At 39.3% G+C, this 22,162-nt stretch overlaps 1 protein-coding gene and 1 pseudogene across 2 annotated transcripts in view; one reads left to right on the forward strand and one right to left on the reverse strand.

Annotated features, from left to right (window-relative positions):
* The window catches only part of LOC130877516 (mitochondrial import receptor subunit TOM5 homolog), a 48,014-nt pseudogene extending 41,644 nt beyond the window's left edge, over positions 1-6,370 (forward strand).
* The window catches only part of Ahcyl2 (adenosylhomocysteinase like 2), a 164,471-nt gene that overhangs the window by 114,131 nt on the left and 28,178 nt on the right, over positions 1-22,162 (reverse strand). The window lies entirely within an intron of this gene.

Genomic DNA, 22,162 nt, shown 5'->3' on the forward strand with positions numbered 1-22,162 from the left:
TAAAACTCCTAGCAAAGACAGTCACTGTTTGTAAAAGGTCAGCCTAATCAAAGACAAAACTGAGTTCCACAAGGGTACAGGGGACCTCTCCAGCATGCCTGGAATTACAACAACCATTTCAAGTAGTTTCTCTGACAGTATACTGCCTTCATTTTTAAGGTAATGATTAAAATTCTGTGATTTTGTTTTTAAAGCAGGGTCTTACTATCGACCTACCTAGAATTTGCTACAGAAACCAGGTTGGAACTAACAAAGATTCAACTGCCTCTGTCTCCCAAGTGCTGAGATTACAGGAGGGTGCCGCTGTATCTGGTTGCTATTAAATATTCATATACTTACTGTATTCCTGCTATCTGTTGTGTGTTTATCTTTAGGTTAGCTTTATTTTTTTTTTCATGACAAGATCATGCTATGTAGTCCTGGCCTGGAGCTACTATGTAGACTAGGCTACCTCAAACCTGCAGTAATCCTCCTGCTTCTTGCCTGCTCACTATTGGGAATACAGGCACATGCCACTATGCATGACATGGTTTTCTCTTTCTGTATAGTGAAATAAAATCCGTGAGTCAGCTTACAAACTAAGATTTAAAGAAATATTAAACACTGTTCACATGAGGACTCATTCTATAGTCTGTACTATGACCCCTTTTGCCTATTTTCAACTTTTCTTTAAGATACTGTGGAATTGATGAGGACCATCCCTGAACTTACCAGTTGTTCTGTTCTGTTCTCCATCTAAAGCACAGACTGACTCATATGTAGCGTTTTTAAAGCTGCAGCTTTGCAATGTGCATCCCTCATAAAACCTTAATCACAGTGAATTTAGTTAAATCCCTTAAAACCAGATTGTACTGGCTTCACAGAGTAAGTCTGGCTGCTCAGCTTCAATTCCCCAGGGACAAGAGAGACGCTCTACTCTATTATGAAACCAGCTTGCCTAATCCAATTCCCTTTCAGAGAAAGAGGTCAAGGAGAATAACTGCTGTGCCATTTTTCAATGCTTCCTTCCAAGAAATGACTGTGATTGACAGATGCTATTTCTTTGAGTTTCAATGGCTTACTGCCAAGATCAACTAAGTGTGTCTCGGTTCAAAGAACGACACCATTCAGCAAGTCACATCATGTGCCACAGTCACAATCTATCATTTTTTACATTAGTATATTTCATATATTTCAAAGCTCACACAGACAAAAAACATGCACCACTGGAAACATGGAACAGATGTGATCTTCATTTACAGACTGGGAAACCACAACAAAGACTACATACAAGTTGTCACACACACATTCACAGAGCTGCACCCTAACTTAAGTTGGCCTGAGTCCTGTGAAGTGAAACGGGCTTGGTATGCTGACTTATCCCACTATCTGCCTCATCTTACTGTCAGAAATTACCCTGTTCATCTTAACAGCATCAGTAATATAGTGGACAGACTCATGTCACCACAGGAGTAATAGGAAGAACAAACTCCATCCCAGATGGAGATGGGCTCAAAACATAGTCTTGCCACTTAAAATTTGAGACAGGCTAATTAGCCTCAATTTTTATGTATAAAACTGATAGGCTGTCTAACTCATATGATTCTAATAATGAAATGAGTTAACATATGTTAAAAGCATAGTGTCTAAGTCACTAAAGTCCAATGACACAGTTCAAAACACATTTACACCTTCTAGAGAATGGTGATTTCAATGACCTCTAAAAATTAAGGATTAGGGAAATTGGAGCATGAACACTTTCCTGGCATTTCTCTCAGACATGTGGGATTTTTGGCTGCCAGTCTAAAGAGCAGCTTTTAGGGATGCAGTCAAACCAATTAAGAATAAAATAGAAAAAGGCAAATGTGTCCAAATAAATAACATTTACCATGTGCACACAAAGCAATTGTTCTACCAACTAAACATCTATTTGAATTTAGCTAGAACAAACCATTCCGTTTCCCAAAAAAGAATAGGTGAATTAACCATTCTTTTCTTACAAAATGACTGGCTAGATCCATACAATGGAAAATCATATGTTAATTGAAATGATCCTTCTCTATTACTACCAAACAGCACAATAAGACCAAGATTCTTGCCGGCCCAACACTCAGGAGGCAGAGGCAGGTGGATCTCTGTGAGTTCAAGGCCAGTCTGGTCTACAAGAGCTAGTTCCAGGACAGGCACCAAAGCTACAGAGAAACCCTGTCTCGAAAAATCAAAAAAAAAAAAAAAAGAAAAAAAGAAAAAGACCAAGACTCTTCATAAACAGCAGATGATGAATTACACCAACAATGACTTAAGTACCTAAAAGTGAATTAATACTCTTAAATTAATTTAGAATAAATCATATAAGAGTTATAATCTCAATACTATATACAAATTTACACTAAACTATCTCTTTTCTGAAATTATAATAACCAGGCTGAGCATCTCTAATGCAGAAGTAAGATTTGAAATCTCAAAGCCTTCTGAATACTGACACAATGCTCAAAAAGCTTTCAGATTTTGGCCTGTAACTTATTATACAAACCAGATTGGCCCTGAACTCATCATCCTCCATCTGCCTCCCACAGGCTGGGATTAAAGGCATGCACCACCATGCCTGGCTCTAAGTAATTTCGCTAAACCTAAGCCAGGCAGTGGTGGCTCACGCCTTTAATTCCAGTACTCGGAGGCAGAGGCCTCTGTGAGGTCGAGGCCAGACTGGTCTACGAAAGCTTGTTCCAGAACAGGCTCCAAAAAGTTTTACTTTGTGGTCATAATAAACCCTACTTCTACCAAAACATTTCAATGCCATATCTAGACTCCTATATAAGTGGAAGGATTATACATATATTTCCAAATAGTTTATATTTGCTCTAAGAGTGTTTTCAATTTCTCAATCTGGAGAAATCAACGAAGTATGTACAAGACCTTGGTTCAACTAGCACTGCAAAAAGAAAACAAAGATTTCATTCTTGCCTGCCTGACCATTGCCTATAAAATGGCACCTTGGAAAACTAAGGGACGAGACTCAGTGGCCCAGCACTGGCCTAGCACATGGGAAGCTCTAGGCTTGATCTCAGTGCAGCAACAAAAAGGGAAGGAGGCAGCTCCAGGACTGGGAGACTGTCAGTGGTAGAGACCTGCATAAGAGCACATGTGAGGCCTGGGCTTGATTCCCAGTCCTACAGAGAACAATCTGCTTAGACACGTGGACTCTCTCTTAAATTCCTTAACATCTGTGCCTCCAGGATTTTATCTATACCATGGAGATGTTAAAAGTCCTACCTACTCTATTTTTTTTTTTTGTTTGTTTTTTTGGTTTTTCGAGACAGGGTTTCTCTGTGGTTTTGGAGCCTGTCCTGGAACTAGCTCTGTAGACCAGGCTGGCCTCGAACTCACAGAGATCCGCCTGCCTCTGCCTCCCAAGTGCTGGGATTAAAGGCGTGCGCCACCATCGCCCGGCCCTACTCTATTATGATAAAAATAAATGACACATAATCTATGTAAAAGGGTTCAGAACAGTACTCAGCTTGTACCTAAAAGTAGTTTTGCAGTTGGTCATAGTTGCATACGCCTTTAATCCCAGCACTCAGGAGACAGAGGCAGGCATACATCTCTGTGAGTTTGAGGCCAGCCTGGTCTACAAAGTTAGTTCCAGGATAGCCAGAGCTATGTAAAGAGACTCTGCCTCCAAAAAGAAAAAAAAAAATTGTTTAATTTCCTGACAAAATTTTTCAGGGCAAGGTTGTAGAGTAAGTGAATAAACTTATGAGATATTTACTGTCTTGACTAAGAAAGGTTTTTGTTTTCATTTTTAACCATGTACAGCGCAGTGGTAGAACACTGACCCAGCATGTGCAAGGCTCTATATTCCTCAGAGCTGCAATACACAGGCTTTTCTATATTAAGGGAGTAAAGAACCAGAGGGATTGAAAAGGTAGCTTTAAATGTTACTTATGTTATAATAAGAAAAGTAAAAATGGGGGGAAATTACAATAGAAGATCCACTGGACAAAACACCTACGTCTACTCATAAATGGCAATTAAATAACATTCACACACTTTCCAAAGGTTTGAGTTTGAGGCCAGCATGGGCTCCAATGAGCTCACCTCAGCCTCCCAAGTAGTTGGGTTTATAGATGCCACCACACATACTTAGTATTCGCTTTTTAAAAACACTGGTTTCTTTATATTCATGAAGTCTTTCTTCACTTATATTTCTTTTTTCAGATCAAGCAGGAAGAGTCACCCTTGGCGTTACTTGTTATCTCCTCAAAATGAACTCACATTTTGAAATGCTGCTGAGAACATCAATTCATTCATTTGATAAACATCATCGAATGCTAAGCTCTGGGGACACAAAGGCAGTGAGACATGTCCTCATTTTCAAGTCTACTTTACTAGAGGACAATACATAAAATGACAAGAGATGGGATAAAGTGTGATAATAATAGTACTGGACTGAAACATATTCAAAACTTTAAATCACGAGTCACAACGATACCCAAGCCCTAAACAAAACAAGGCTAGTTGGTCACCAGAAAACACTTGGTGAGTTCTCTATTTTGAAAAGTGTTGAAAGGGAGAAAGAAGGAAGCATTCACCTGACTTGCCCATTTGGACTACATTGGGTGTTCAAGTAGTAGGCACAAGGAGTTCTCTTTATACCACTCTAGCTTAGAAGCAAAGAAAGAACGACAGAAGTGGAATATTAGCATTTATATTCTTTTTTTAAAAATATTTTTTAATTTTTTTATTAATTTATTTATTTATTAAAGATTTCTGTCTCTTCCCCACCACCGCCTCCCATATCCCTCCCCGTCCCCCAATCAACTCCCCCTCTCTCATCAGCCCTAAGAGCAGTCAGGGTTCCCTGCCCTGTGGGGAGTCCAAGGACCTCCCACCTCCTTCCAGGTCTATTAAGGTGAACATCCAAACAGCCTAGGCTCCCACAAAACCAGTATGTGCAGTAGGATCAAAACCCAGTGCCATTGTTCTTGACTTCTCAGCAGTCCTCAATGTCCACTATGTTCAGTGAGTCCGGTTTTATCCCATGCTTTTTCAGACCCAGTCCAGCTGGCCTTGGTGGGTTCCCGAAAGAACATCCCCATTGTCTCAGTATGTGGGTGCACCATTTATATTCTTGATGATTTAATGGATATGTGCAAAGATCTGTAGTGGGAGCTGCGGGCTGTGTTCCTGCCGCCCCAGCTCCTGGTCGCCTGGCTAGCTTATGCCCCGAAATAACAACACACAAACTGTACTCATTTAAACACTGCCTGGCCCATTTCTACTAATGTGTGTAGCACCGAGGTGAGCTTACCGGGAAGATTCTAGCTTATGTCCATCCTGGGTCGGAGCTTCATCGTGCCTATGCCTGGCGATGAGCTGCATTGCGTCTGTCTCTGAGAGGAGCTGCCCTGCATCTGAGCTCACTTCCTCTTCCTCCCAGCATTCTGTTCTGTTTACTCCACCCACCTATGTTCTAACCTATGAGGGCCAAGCAGTTTCTTTATTTTTTAAGCAATGACTTTCCTCCATCAAAGATCAATAGTTATTGACATCAAAAGGAGGGACGGGCAGATACTATGTACATTCTAATGGAAGGAAGCACTCCTGAAGAAATCTGAGCAAACTTCTAAATATAAGTACCAATTTTTTTGTTTAAAAACTAACCAACAAAAAACATTAGAGATGAAATCAGTAAAATTCTGACTTAAGGAAATTAGAAGACAAATGACCCAATTTACAATAAATGAAATGTGTAAAGAGACAAAATTACTAAAGTTTGTTTGCATCCTGATTCAAATACACTGAAAAAATACACATTTATGAATGACATTAGAGAAATTATAGAATTATTTCTTTTTTTTTCTTTTCCTTTTTTTTTTTTTTTTTTTTTGTTTTTCGAGACAGGGTTTCTCTGTAGCTTTGGGGCCTGTCCTAGAACTAGCTCTTGTAGACCAGGCTGGCCTCGAACTCACAGAGATCTGCCTGCCTCTGCCTCCCAAGTGCTGGGATTAAAGGCATGCACCACCACCGCCCGGCTTATTTCAATATTTTTAAGGAATTATTAATTTTTAGTGTAATAATAGAATTGAAGTTTATATATTCCATTTTAATCTTATAGAGATAAAGTGGTATGTTTATAGATAAAATTATAAAATCCTTGATTTATATCAATAATCCAGGAAATTGGGGTGGGAAGCAGGGTGCAGCAGTTGCAAGCTAGTGAGGCAGAGCCCGGATATTCTAAATTGAGGGCCTCATGCTGAAGCTGGCTATGGAGAAGATGAAACAGAAGACATGAGAGGATGTCATCTTATCCATACAGAATGTCCTCATCTACACGGCCACACTGTGAGTTCCTCCATTTATCTTTAAAAAATTGGACAGCATATAAAGATTGGGAGTCATATTAATGCATGATATGAAAAACCTGGTTACGATTTCTCCTATCTGCAAATTAATTGTCCCAGAAAGGTGTAAGACTAATCAAATGGACTTAAAATTCTACTTGCTAAAATCAAGTTTGGTTAAGGAGTTTGGGGAGCTCAGCAATTAAAAAGCACTGGTTATTCTAGCAGGGGGGCCAGGGAACCAAGTTCAATTCCCAGCACCCACTGTGGCTCACAACCATCCTCAACTCTAGTTCCAGGGGATCCAATACCTTCTTCTGACCTCCACAAGCACCAGGAACACAAGTAAGGCACAGAAATACAAGCAGGTAAAACATGTTTAAACATTAAATCAATCTTTTAAAAAGAACAAGTTGTGGGGCTAAAGAGATATCGCAACATTTAAGAGCACTTGTTACTCTCACAGAGGACCAGGGTTGATTCCCAGCACCTACATGCTAGCTCACAACTGTATGTAATTCCAGTCTCGGAAAATCCAATGACTTCTGGCTTCCACAGGCACTGTATAGACATGGTACACAGATATGCAAGCAGGCAAACTTCCATGCACATAAAATAAAAGCTAAAATAATTTTCTTAGAGTCCGTGTCCTATGTGTGCAGTGTCTTCATCAATAAGAGCCCACCCTCAACCCTGAGAGGCAACCTAGGGTTATATCAATAACCTATATCATTTTCGGGAATCATTTGGACTATCTTGATCAGCCATTCAGAAGGAGGTTTCTCATGCTTGGTACTGGGGGTTTTTGTTAGTTTATGGTTCTTGCAGGGAGCACTATTAGGACAAGTGGCTTAATTTCCTTTAATGTATACATTTATATATATATAATATACACATACACTTTATGCATTGTGTATAATTTTAGTAAATATAAAATAATATGCTTCCTTAAAGTTTTATCAAACAACCTTGGTATTACTTGTGCTTGAGCCCAGTCCCAACATTTATATCTAGATCACAGCTCCTCTATCTATGGTTCAGGGAACATCTCTGAAGAGAGGGCAGAAAGATTGTACAAGCCAGAGTACCAAGAAGTTGGCTGTTAAACAATCTATCCTAGAAACAGCTGCATAAGCAAGACTGGAACAATGGCAATATCAATGGACATGTTAATGAGGAAGGGGGAAAGCTTTAGGGGGTCCTACCCCTAGACAAACTACAGACAACTAATTGGGAAAATTAGTCTTTTCCAATCAATAAAGGAGTTCCTTTATTGATTGTCCAGTGCTGAGCGGTCAGCATGAAAACAAATGCAACAAACAATAAAAACTAAGCAGTGTGTGAGTATGTATGTGTGTGCACGCATGTGCATACACATAGATACATACATGTACATATGTAACAACAATAATAAAAAGGGCTATCAATTTGAGAGTAGGGGAACATGGGAGGGGCTTAAGGGAGAGTACCTGATAGGGCTAGAGGGAGGGGAGGGAGGAAAGTGATATAATACTATTTCAATTAAAAATATATTTTAGGGAGCTAGAGAGATGGCTTAGCAGTTAAAAGCAATGGCTGCCCTTCCAGAGGACTTGGGTTAAATTCCCAGCAACCACATGGCAGCTCACAACTGTCTGTAACTCCAGTTTTAGAAGATCTGACACCTTCACACAGACATATATGTAGGCAAAACACCAATGCACATAAAAAATTATATATATAATATATATTTTACCTTATCACAGTCATTTTTACTCTATTAAGCATTCAAGCTGCTAACTGTTCTAACATAATTTCAACAACTTAGTTTTGAAAAATAAATCTATTAAACTCTTTTAGCCTTAAAAAGAAAAAAAAAAGCAGGCTGTAGAAGCTGACTTCATAGCTAAAATATAAAACTATTTGAGAAGTGCAAAATGATTTCTTGTGGTCATAGTGTGCCCTTATGCCTCTGATATTGGCTTCTATTGGCTGTTTCTTTTTAAATATTTATTTTTAATTGTGTGACTGTGTATACGTGCGTGTATGTGTAAGTATGTGCACATATAAATGCAGGTGCCCTTGGAGTTAAGAAGGTGTTGGATCCTCTAGAACTAGAGTTACAGGGAGTTGGCAGCTGCCTGATGTGGGTGCTGGGAAGTGAACTTGGGTCTTCTGTAAGAGCAGTATGTATGTTATCTTTCTTCCTTCCTCTCTCTTTCTTTCTTTCTTTCTTTCTTTCTTTCTTTCTTTCTTTCTTTCTTTCTTTCTTTCTTTCTTTCTTTCTTTCTTTCTTTCTTTCTTTCTTTCTTTCTTTTTCAAGACAGGGTTTCTCTGTGTGGCCTTGGTGGTCCTGGAACTCACTCTGTAAACCAGGCTGTCCTCAAACTCAAACTGCCTGCCTCTGCCTCCCGAGTGCTGGGATTAAAGGCGTGCGCCACCACCGCCCAGAATGTTTTCTTAACCAAAGTCATCTCTCCAGCACCTATACTGTGAGTGTCGGTGGCACTATAAATAAATTATGCTAAACTCTACTTTGTAGCAATGTTAATAATTTGGGGATTATGTCTGGGGTAGATAACTTTTTTTTTTTTTTTTTTTTTTTTTTTTTTTTTTGGTTTTTCGAGACAGGGTTTCTCTGTGGTTTTGGAGCCTGTCCTGGAACTAGCTCTTGTAGACCAGGCTGGTCTCGAACTCACAGAGATCCACCTGCCTCTGCCTCCCGAGTGCTGGGATTAAAGGCGTGCGCCACCACCGCCCGGCTGGGGTAGATAACTTAAGGGTTGGAGATGACAACCTGAGTTCTACCCCTAGGACCCACATGAGGGGAGAAGAGAACCGGTTCCTGAAAACTATCCTCTGCCCTCCACACATGAGCTGTGTGCACCCACACACAATAATTAACTAATCTTAAAAAGAAAAAAAACAGTAAAGATCAATATGATAAGAGATGGGAAGAACAGGAACAGAGGCAGAGAGACAAAGAAGAAGAAAGGGAAGAGATACTAACTGACTTGGGAAAGCTACATAGGCCTTACAAATTTACAAACACTGGTTATAATTATTTGAAAATGTAAGGGTTAGGTTACTTTTCCAATTTTAGTCTTAAATTCTATGACCCAAATGTCTTCAACAGCCATTTTTATCTTTGACATGTTTTAGTTCTTTCTCCAGGACTGAACTCAATTTTACTCTCCTGAAGATTAGCAATGGTCTACAAAAACTGCTAAATGGGGGCTGGTGAGATAGCTCCATAGCAAAAGGTGCTTGTTGCCCGGCCTGATGACCCGAGTCCCACAGGACCGACCACGTGGACGGTAGAAGAGAATCCACTCCTGTACGTTATCCTCTGACTGCCACATGTGAGCTGTGTTACACATGCACCCACATAGCCAGTAAATAAATAAATGTTTTTTAAAAAATATTTTTAACACTGAACACCAAATGCTTTTGAAAAGCACACAAGACAGGACTAACTCCCACTTTAGAGCTTGGAGGGATCAGCCAACCACCCACTTCAAGTCTGCAGTCTGGATGCTATACTGCTTAATCAGGTTAAACAGCCTGTACTGATTAAACACACGGAGAATCTGGTGTACTTGGTGGTGGTAACTCCTGTGTTTCTCTTTCCCATATATAAATAGTTGGACAATAATTGTCTCAAAATGTGACCTGCGACCACCCCCCCCCAAAAAAGCCCTGAGATTCTTTCATTGGGATGCTTGATGTGAGAAGTTCTTTCAACAAGTTTAGTATTCTCTAATCTGAAAAGGCCTGCACATAATAGCACAGGTGGAAAACTCTATACCATGGAACTTTTATTTCATATACAGAATTATTTAAAATGACTGTGTTAAAGGGCTGGTGAGATAGTTCACTGGGTAAACACATTTGCCACACAAGCCTGGCAATTTGAGCTTGAACCCCAGAACCCGTATAAAAGTAGGAGAGTCAACTTCACAAAGTTATCCTCTGACCTTCACATACACCATGGTACATGTACACACACACACACACACACGAATAATTTTTTTTTAATTTTGTATAAATCTACCTCCAGCTGGGTATGATGACATAGGCTAAGGATCTAATTCCAGCTATTTCTTAGGAAGTGAAATATTAAAGAGATTTTTTTAAAATGTAACAATGTATCTTTCCTATTAAGAGGCAGGCAAGCATAGTACTAGTTTAGTAACCTGCGACTCCATTGGCCTGGGCTCTGTACACACCCCTGCTCTAATAATAATGCACTTGGCAAGCTGAGACCTTTACCTGCATGCACCATGTACATATACCCCACTCCAAACGACAGAATAAATTTTCTCTTCCCCTTAACAACTTTCAATCTTAGACAGATTCTATTTAGTCATACTCTTCAAAAGTCCAGGTACAAAAGAAAAATCACTGATTGGGCTGGATGGTGGTAGCACACGCCTTTAATCTCAACACTCCGGAGGCAGAGGCAGGTGGATCTCTGTGAGTTCGAGACCAGCCTGGTCTACAAGAGCTAGCTCAGGAAAGGCTCCAAAGCTACAGAGAAAAACCCTGTCTCTAAAAACTAAAAAGAAAAAAAAGAAAGAGAGAGAGAGGGAGGGAGGGAGGGAGGGAGGGAGGGAGGGAGGAAGGAAGGAAGGAAGGAAGGAAGGAAGGAAGGAAGGAAGGAAGGAAGGAAGAAGGAAAAAGAAAAATGACTGATCCAGTCTAGGCTGGTTTGGGTGGATGTATAGTAAAGTAAAACTGTATTCTCAAAGTCAACTCACAGAGATAAGCCCCTTATTTACCATCTTACACCTATGCATAATTGGATATGCAAATAACTGAAATCAGATGTGATATGGAAAAGGACATGTACAGTAGATAAATCATCTGTCGATCAAAACAGACAACCACCCAAAGTATTTCCTTAGTATCAGTCCTTCACCCCTTTAGACTCCAAAAATAATAATAATAATAATAATAATAATAATAATAAAAAGCTTCAGGCTACAGCCTGGGATTCTTGAGTATTTTTACTTACATGGCTTGCTGTCACTCTTGACAGTGTATCTTACTGGCCCTATCTGTGGGTTCTACATAGTCCGGAAGAGCATCTCCCTCAGGAGGGAGGTTGGCACGAAGTCCAAGGACTAAAGTTCTTTGACAATCTTTTCTCCTTTTCATTAAAACTTGCCAAAACTGGATCTTCAGAGTCCCAAAGGCCCACAACCCTGACACAGCAAGAAGACTGTGGCAAACACCCCTACCTGACCTAGGCATCAGAAGCTGGTCATTTCAGGACACAGACGTCTGTTAGTTTCCTTGCTTCTCAGATTCTCCAATAGGAGTCTCTGTGCTCTGATTTCTGCCCAGTTGTCTAACAAAAACCTAAAGCTTAATTCAGTTCAACAAACTTGGGTGAGCTCCTAGAAGAATGACTCATGGAAGTCTCAAACAGGAGGAAGAAAATAATAGTCCTAATCACAGCTGGTGTATGAGCACAAGTGTGCAGCATCAGGAAAACTACGAACCCTAAAGGCATGAGGTAAGCCACTGTGGGAAAGGAGTGCAGAGCCCAAGGGAGACGATGTTACTGCACACATACAACTAGAGCCCACCCTCAGGAGGACCCAAGTGACACTGTACCTCTCTGCATCACACCTTCTAATTTTTATGCTGCAGAGCATTTTAACTGGTTATCTTCCTTATATTGGCAGAAATTCAAATTTTTCAGACCTTCCTAAGTATATTATTCTATAAATGATACTATAAAAGTCAGACTCTCTTCCAGCTTGCAAAATATACAGCTCCAGAAACTAATAATTTGGATTTTTCTATTTTGGAGAAAAAATTTTCTTTTTAAAAATTAAGTAACTGTGTGTGTGTGTCAGGGGGGGAGAGGAGGATGCGTGTGCGCGAGAACATGTTTAGTTTATAAGCATGTACTACATGTGTGCTGGTACTTCTGGAGGCCAGAGGAAGATGTTGAATGTTCTGGAACTACAATTACAGGCATTTGTGAGTCACCCACATCTTCTGAAAAAAAAAAATAGTGCTCTTAGGGCTGGAGAGATGGCTCAGAGGTTAAGAGCATTGCCTGCTCTTCCAAAGGTCCTGAGTTCAATTCCCAGCAACCACATGGTGGCTCACAGCCATCTGTAATGAGGTCTGGTGCCCTCTTCTGGTCAGCAGGAATACACACAGACAGAATATTGTATGCATAATAAATAAATAAATATAAAAAAAATAGTGCTCTTAGCTACTGAGCCATTCTCTCCAGTCCCTCACTCTCCTCTTCAATGAATCAACAATTGCATATTGACCACAGGGAGAGGAAAGAGAAAATGAGCATGAAGTCACAAGACAGAATCCTTCACTACGGTTGGTCACCCTCCCAAGGATAAGAATCACATTATCTCAGGATGGCTCCAACTATTCCCAACTTTTCCATCAGATGCTTACTCAGCTCTGGTCAGGTGACCCTACTGAGAAGACTAACAAACTCCCTCATCTGAAACCACACAATCACTCAGAATCAACCCCATATCTTGCTTTCCTTTATTATTCCACTAACAATCCATAGCCTCATCACTTCCCTTAAATTATTCAACTAGAACACAGTTTTTCTAAATTAGAAAATCCATTATTTATAAAGAAACAATTAACTAAAGGATGGTACTTTCTTTTTTAAGGAAAAATGACTGTGTTGTAGAAATGCTTAAAGATATTAAATTTAAAAAAAATATTTGTGTCTTCATTTTGTTTTTAAAAGTCTCAAGAGTAAAAAGTTTCTTTATTCTATTCCTAGGAGGTTTCTTCCCCGAGGTCACAAGATCAAATTAAATAGACGGACTACTTTTAAAGTGAAAACAAAATGACCGCCTGATGTTATTTGGAAACTAATACTGAGAAACAAAGTTGTGATGTTTAATTCAAACCCAGGGACTGTGCTGCAAAATATTTCTCTACTTATACAACCACAGAACAGACCAAATCTCTTTGTTCTGCAAATAAAAATCAAAACAAGAAGAATTAACTACAAATACTTGCATTTTGTTTTTTTAAGGCAGGGTCTCACTATGTGGCCTGGAACTCGATACATAGAGAACCCCATTGGATTTGGGAACAGCTTCTCTAGATGGGGGTTGCTCTGGCCACAGGTAAGTGAACTTAAGAAAAAGATCACACTGTACTAGAAACTTAATTGTGATACGGAACAAAGGAAAAAGACCTAGTACCCAGGAAGGTAAAATTCATGTTTGAAATCTAAACAAATCTGGGGGCTGGAGAGATGGCTCAGAGGTTAAGAGCACTGGCTGCTCTTCCAGAGGTCCTGAGTTCAATTCCCAGCAACCACATGGTGGCTCACAACCATCTGTAATGAGATCTGGTGCCCTCTTCTGGCATGCAAGCAAACATGGAAGGAATGTTGTATACATAATAAATAAATAAATCTTTAAAAAAAAAAAAAAAAAGAAATCTAAACAAATTTATCAGTAGTAAGATAATGTCCCATATACACAAGAAAACTGAACAGCTAAAACCACATACAACCAGTATTAACACTGGAATTAGCAAATAAGAGCATTAAAACACATGTCTTATTCAAAGATCAAGAGACAGAAGACATTTTTAAAGGCTCAAGTCAAATTTCTTGGGATAAAAGGTACAAATTATTATAAACTTCCCTCTGGACTCTGCTTTATCTATAACCCACAGAACTGCTTACATTGTCATTCAGCTTCACTTCCAATTTCTACTATTATTTCCCCTCTGACCTACCAGTTTCTTAGATATGTGCCTTTAAAGTCCCAAATAATGTTATTTTGGTTATTCTTTTGCTCAGTTTTAATCCTAACTGAATTAAGAAAAATGGATGTCAGCAGTCTGCTTAACATCCATTCAGTTGTATTGGTGAGACTTACTATGAATTCATCATGTATTCAATATTTTAGAGCTGTTTAAAAAGTGTGTCTTCTATGCATCCCTATCAAACAAAGCTTGCTTGTTATTCTAATCTTTAGTATATCGTCTCAAACTTTTTTGCCCACATGACTCTCAGTTACTCAGAAAAAAGTCAGCATTTCTCACCATGCAGAAAGCAAACTTCTCCCGTAACTATACTCACGTACTTCTTTCTATACTCACCCCCTCCCTGTCTGCTCCCTTTCACTTTCTGAAAGGCAGGTGTCTTAGGCAGACATGGAGGCACTACAAAAGCAGGATGACTGCCATAGGGTAGGACTGATCGACATATCAAGAATCATTCCAGCCAGAGCTAAATAGTACTTCAAAAAGAAAAAAGGAAAAACAAAAAACAACTTGCTCTGTTACCAAAGCTGTCCTGGATGGAACTCCTAGTCTAGTAATCCTTCTATCTCAATCTCCTAAACAGCTGATATTGCAGACATGTGCCACCTCCTCCAGCTCATCTACATACATTTTGAATTCTATCTACATGGGCCAATACTTCTTGTTTAATCATTCCTTTATTTTATTTTATGTCATTTATTTATTGGTTTTTCGAGACAGGGTTTCTCTGTAACTTTGGTGCTGTCCTAGAGCTAGCTCTTGTAGACCAGGCTGGTCTCGAACTCACAGAGATCCACCTGCCTCTTCCTACCAAGTGCTGGGATTAAAGGCGTGCGCCACTACCCGCCTGGCCTTAATAATTCCTTTAAATTTTGCTTGTTTGTTTGTTTGTTTAGTTGGTTTTTCGAGACAGAGTTTCTCTGTGTAGTCCTGGCACTCACTCTGTAGACCAGGCTAGCTTCAAACTCACAGAGATCTGCCTGCCTCGGACTCCCAAGTGCTAGGATTAAAGGCGTGTGCCACCACTGCCTGGCTTCCTCATTATTTTTGTGAGGCAACATATAATGTTGGTAATCAAGCCTAGGTCCTCCCAAAGAGCAGCTCTTAATCACTGAGCTGTATCCAGCCCTGGAAGAGATGTTTTAACATTGATTTAATATCTGCAGCCTCTGTACTTCTCCAAGTGCTGTCTGCCACGAGCAGACTTTCCAACATGACCTCAGCTCCCTGGCTCGCTCCCTTGCTTGTCCCTACAGTGGGCACTGGCTAGTTGCCAGCTGCTCACTAGCTATCAATAAGTATCTCTTCTCGGGCTTTGGTTTCTCACAGCATGATAGCTGGGTTCTGAGAGTGAGTTATTCCAAGAAAAAGAATTTTAAGAATAGAAGTTAGGACGCTTATGATCTAGCGTCAGCAGTCCCAAGAAACAGTATCCTATTAGTTAAATGACTCACTAAAGTTAGCACACATTCAAAACAAAGAGAGAAACAGACTCTATCTCTGAATGGCAAGAAAGAAACTGGAGGTATCTACTTAGGAGTCAAGCTACCACAGACCACCCTCTGGCCCCAACAACTCCCTCCCACATGCAAAATACACTCACCCTCTCCTAAGACCTTCAAAATTCTCATCATTATGGCATCAGCTTGATGTTCAGTATCTCGGTATCTAAATCAGGTCCGGGTGTGGTTGTAGCTCCTCAGATGCAGTTCCTCAGGTACAGATACTGGAGTCTAGTTCCTCTTGATCTGAATTAAAGAGACAAATTATCTGCTCCCACACACTCAACATACAAGCATGGGATCCTGAGACTGACTCAGGGTAACCACAATAGACATTCTCATTCAAAATGTGAGGCAAAGTGGGAAAGAGTAGGAACTAGGCTGTTCAATTCTGAAATTTAGGTAGATACATGTCACCAGTTCCTCCATGACAACAAAGTCCTACTCTCTAACTATTCTCTACACTTCTTGACTCTAGCCTCTGGCTCACTCTATTACAGAACAAATGGTCAGGATATAATTCCTTAAAAGCATTGTATATTTTCCAAGGAATCTTAGGTAGACAGAGATCTATACCTATGTTTATTTTCTCTACTAAAGTCCTATGTGAAGCTAACGTTAAGAAAATAATCTGTTTTTTAAAAAAATAAAAGAAACCGGGTAGTGGTGGCGCACACCTTTAATCCCAGCACTCAGGAGGCAGTGGCAGGTGGATCTCTGTGAGTTCAAAGCCAGTCTGGTCTACAGGAGCTAGTTTCAGGACAGGCACCAAAGCTACAGAGAAACCTTGTCTCAAACAAAAATAAGAAAGAAAGAAAGAAAGAAAGAAAGAAAGAAAGAAAGGAAGGAAGGAAGGAAGGAAGGAAGGAAGGAAGGAAGGAAGGAAGGAAGGAAGGAAGGAAGGAAGGAAGGAAGAAAGAAAGAAAGAAAGAAAGAAAGAAAGAAAGAAAGAAAGAAAGAAAGAAAGAAAGAAAGAAAGAAAGAAAGAAAGAAAATTAAACAAACAACTAACCTGAAGATCCACAAATGCCCCCTTGTCTAAGAACATAGCTAAGAGATCCTCTCTGAATATAATGAGAATTGAATAACTGAAAGGATCTAAGTGGTGTTGCCGTAAACCTCTAGAGAGTTATAAGACAAGGATTTACACGCAATCTTTCCCTGAGGTCATGTTTTATGCACAACACCTTTAATTTTATATTTACTTTGAAGTCATTCTTTAAGTCATTGGTTATCTGAAGCTACTAGGAATGGAAAGGTTTTATTTTCTAACACAATCAATCTGGAATTAGAAATATACAGCTGCGCACACTTTAATCCCAGTACTCAGGGAGGCAGGGGCAGATGTATCTCTGTGAGTTTGAGAACAGCCTGGTCTACAAAGTGAATTCCAGGGCAGCTGGAAATATACAGAGAAACCCTGTCTCAAAACCTCCCACTCTCCAAAAAATATATACACCTGCAATTCCATCACTGGGAGGCAAAGGCAGACAGATCAAGAATTCAAGGCAAGCATGGATTACAAAAAACCCTGTTTCAAAATAAATAAGCAAACAAACAAAAAATATTTCGATAGCGAATTTTTTTACCCCATCTCTATTTTTTTGTACCTTATAAGCACCTAGCAGAAGCTAGATAGCATTTTTCAACATTCTGCCTACAAATTTATTACATTTTCTTTCTTTAATTTTTATTTATTATGAGGGGGACATTTGTGGGGAGCAGTTAGAGGACAACTTTTGGGAGTCAATTCTCTCCTCCCATTGTGTTGAGGCAACATTTCTCTTACTGTTTCTGCCATGATATGTACTATAGACTAGTTGACCCAGCATCTTCTAGGTGATTCTCCAGTCTTGACTCTGATCTCACCATAGAGGATATGCCAGCACATTCAGCTTTTCCCATTGGTTCTAGGGATTGACCTCTGTTCATCAACCTTGTAGGGAAAGAACTTTTATCCACAGAGCCATCTCACTGGCCTCCAGTTTTGTTATATTTTCAATCTCCCATGTTAGCTACCACACGTGATAGTGACAATCAAACATGTACCAATGATATAATAAAGGTTCCTTTATCTTAGCCTTCAGTAACATCTTTCTCACTGTGCTTCAAGCCTTCACTCAGTCTTCTGAGGATCCCTTCATCTTCAACTTACCACTAACTCCTGCAGTTAACAGATTTTAGGTTATGGCATGTTCAAGTTCTGTTTTGGTATCTATTACTATCAACAATCTACCAGAGAGCTTAATGGCACAAAACTACAATCATTTTACTATGTTCACACATCTACAAATTAGTATTCAGAGAAGATTTGACAAATATACTTGATGTCTACTTTACGACCTCTGAGGCCTCATATAGAGTGCTCCAAAGTTGAAGATGTCTAGACTGGGCCATATGCCTGGACCCTAGGTTTTTACATATGATGTCTACAAGAACAGGAATGTCCAGTTATCCAAAATGTCCAAAATGTTTCCTTCACTCTCATGATTCTGTGTTCGGCTGAACTTCTCCCTTTAGCGGGGGTTTCTCATATGTGCTCCACATTTCAAAAACAAAACAAACATTTAAAGTAGTCTAGATGGAGGAAGCTGCAAAATTTTTCATGATTTAATCTTCATAATCCCCAAGTGTTGCTTCTCCCACATTTTATTGATCAAGCAGCAAAAATCAACTCAGATTCAAAAGGAACTGATTAATAAAATCTACTTCTACATGGGGAAACAGTGTACATACAGAAGAAAGAAACTAATGCCAGCCATTCTGAAAATATACCACAACAACATGTCTTTTAACTGCTAACTATAATTAATTTACATTCATATAATTACTGTTACATTTGGATTTATTTCTACCATGTTTTATGTATCTGATCATGTGTATTTTTATATATCTGATCTTTTCTGCATTTATCACACTTTCCTTTCTTATTTTTTATTTGAACAAGTATGCAAATTATACTCAATTAATAATCATAAAGTATAGCAATTATATAACTGTTACCCAGGTCAAGAATGCACTATTACTAGCTGATCATGCTGTCAAATATTAATCCCAGCATTTGGGAGGCAGAGGCAAGAAGATCAGGAATTTCAGGCCATGTTCCTTTATAGAGAGTGTTTGAAGTCATCCTGGGCAACATTAGACTCTACCTTAAAAACAAACAAATGGGGCTAGAGAGATTGCTCAGTGATCAGAGCATTGGTTGCTCTTCCAGAGGACCTGAATTTGATTCCCATCACCCACATGGTGGCTCACAGGCATTTTCTAACTCCAGCTCCACGAATCCAATGGCCCTTTCTGGCCTCTGTGGTACTGCAAGCATATAATACACAAGCAAAACACCCATACCAAAAAAGAAAGAAAGGTTTAACAATATGAGTAACCAAAAAGTACCACCTTAGAAACCTTCTTATAGCCTTCCTAATCATTAACTCTTTCCTCTTCCTCAAAGATTATTCATGACTTTTAACATCCTGTTAATGTTTTCAGTTTCATATAAATAAAATCACAGTATTATTAATTTGTGTCTGGCTTCCTTTCTTCAGTGTTCTATTTACTCAACTATGATTTTGTGCCTCATAACAGTGACTTATTCACTTCTATTGCATAACAGTATTACACTGCATGAATGTACTATAGTAGATCCATTCTATTACTGTTCATGAATTTTAAAGGTTTATTGAGAACAAAAGAACAAGAATTGGAGCATCTTTGTGACAGAGATGAAGGTTATTCTATCCCTATTCAGGGATGTTCAGCACTCACATCAGCCTGAAGCCATCGGAATATCATTGTTTCAAGATTATGTTAATTTCAGAGCTTTGGGTTTTCTGGACTCAGAGAAGAAAAGAAGGACACTATTGTGATATTTCATTTGTATCTTAATAAATAAAGCTTGCCTGAAAGTCAGTGCAAAACTAGTTGGCCATACAGGCCAGGCAGTGGTTGCACACACTTTTAATCCCAGCAGCCACACTAGTTAGCCATAAAAGCCAGGCGGTAGTGGTGCACACCTTTAATCCCAGCACTAGAGAAGAATATAAAGCGGAATACGACAGAAACTCGCTTCTCTTTCAGTCTGAAGATTTCATAGAGTTAAGAGCTCTCTAGTGGCTTGGCTGCTTTGCTTTTCTGATCTTCAGGTTGAACCCCAGTATCTGTCTCTGGGTTTTTATTACTTGTGCTACAGGGCACTACACCAATTTAAACACAAGGACAAACCAACATGACAAATTCTCAAGCTTTCTCATCCAAAGTGCACAAACTTCCATGATATCTCTGCCACTAGACAGATGTTTTCCCCAAGCCATCTTTTTTTTCCTTTTGAGACAGGGTCTCACTGTGTAGTTCTGGCTGTCCTAGAACTCCCTATGTAGACCAGGCTGACCTAGAACTCACAGAGATCCACCTGCCCTGATAGAAACATTACATCCATTGTGCTACCTAGACCTTAGTGAGACAGTTCAGGACTCTTCCAAGGTGTGATTTCTTCACATTTCCTTGGAGTCCTTGAGCTTTGCTATCATCCTTACAATATGCTTTCTACCTTCTCTCTTTGTATAAGTCAATTAAGCAAAGTAAAATTTGGTTTGCTTTGTTGCCAAACAATCTATCTCATAATGGCTAGACCACTATAATTAATTGTTAAACAGTAATTTGTTGAGCAAAACTGAATGAATGCACTGAAAGCTAGTTAAAAACACACTGAGAAAAAAAGAAATGAATACAGAAGCAAGAAACAGGAATATATTGAAACAGGAAGATACTGACTATACCCATAATAGAGGTCACGATACCTGCGCAGTCACTATCATCTTGGACAGCTGCTCCCATCTGTACTCATCATTCCAAATACTAAATCCAAAGACTCTGAACATCCAAAACTACTCTTTTTCAATAGCAGATCTACAGAATACATTAGCATATCCTACCTATTCCACATTCAAGACAGACAGAATCCAACTCCTTTCCCCATCTTCCCTGCAATTACCTGGCCCAAAATGACACTGACCTTTTCTCTAGCTATTACGATAAGCTCTTACGTTGTTGCGATTGATCTCCTTACTACCACTCTTGGTCCTTTAGTCTATTTTCAACCCTGCAGCCAATATGATTCTAAACCTTAAGATCTGTTTAAAATCTTTCAGAAATTTCTACCTAATTTACAGCAAAAGCCAAAGTCTATAATCCTTACTGTGACCCATCAAGACCACACATGGTACCTGCCTCCTTCCCACCAATTGGCCTCATCCGACAACTCTGACCCCTCGCTCTACTCCAGCCACACCTGACTCCCTGCTAGTTCTTTAAAATGTCTCACAAGTGCTGTGACACACCCATGAGAACCTTCTGCTTCTATATGCTCTAAAGAACATTTTAAATCTCATAAAAAGCAGCTCCTTTCAGGGTTATGCCATTCAAATCTGTCATCTCCTTGCCTCCCAGATGCTACCACATATTGAATTCCTCTCAGGTTCTAGTCATCCTAAATTCCACTAGGAACCCAAGGTTACCAGATGATAAGTTTGGGTAGAGCATTTAGGGATGCCCCTCTTTGCCTTTTACCCTTTCTCTTTTCTGGTTGGTACATATAAGAAATACTGTCTTGAGCTCCAATAGTCGCAATGATCCATGAAAGCATCCTTAATTATGGAAACATACTTAACATGAACTATGGTTAAGAATCTTGGTCATTCAGTTATCTTTGTGGAGCCAGTAAACCAACCTTACCATGTTTACCTCTATAGCTCTCTTTATAAATAAAATGCAAGATATACTGTCTAAAAATTACAACTGAAGATCACTAAATCGTGCATATAACTTTCTTAAATTAGAACATAATACCACAAATGCTGTGAATATGTGAAAAAAATAGTTTTACTTGAAATAAAGATTACTTTATATGAACATGAAACATATTTTTTGAAAAAAATCCATGTACAAAGAAAAACTATACAATTGGGGGTTACTGTTATACACAGGTGAATTTAATCCTAAACAGTTTTTTTTTTATTGTCTTTTTTGGTTTTGTTTTTTGTTTTTTTTTAGTAGAACTGAACACATATTAAACAAATAGGCAGTTTCTATCATACTGGATGATTTCAATGTAGACAGTTCATAAAGGCTTCAGCATTGACTTCCTAGATCTCATTTCCAATGACATTCTCTTCAACGCTAGCCCAGTTAACCACAACTGAGGTCATACTTCAGATCTTAGCATCACTTGAAATGTCTCCATGTCCAAGCTGGCACTTGAACACCCTGTTTTCTGACTTCTGCTGGCTTGCTGGCTTAATCAATTACCTATGCTATGACCTCACTAGTTAAAACTCAATCTCTACTTTCAAACTCTTGGCTTTAGCCTTCTCCTTTTGGCTTTTTCTTCCTATACGTGATTTCTCACCCTTACATTCCATGATGTTTTTTCTTTTTTGGTAGTGTTGGGGATCAAACCCCAGGGTTTTCCACATGACAACCAAGCTATCTAATGATCTATAGCCCCAGCCCCACTATTCAAGCATTTTAATAATACTTTGTACGTCCTGTGAGCTTTATACCAGCTTA

Source organism: Chionomys nivalis, chromosome 1, assembly GCF_950005125.1.
Source record: "Chionomys nivalis chromosome 1, mChiNiv1.1, whole genome shotgun sequence".
NCBI lineage: Eukaryota > Metazoa > Chordata > Mammalia > Rodentia > Cricetidae > Chionomys > Chionomys nivalis.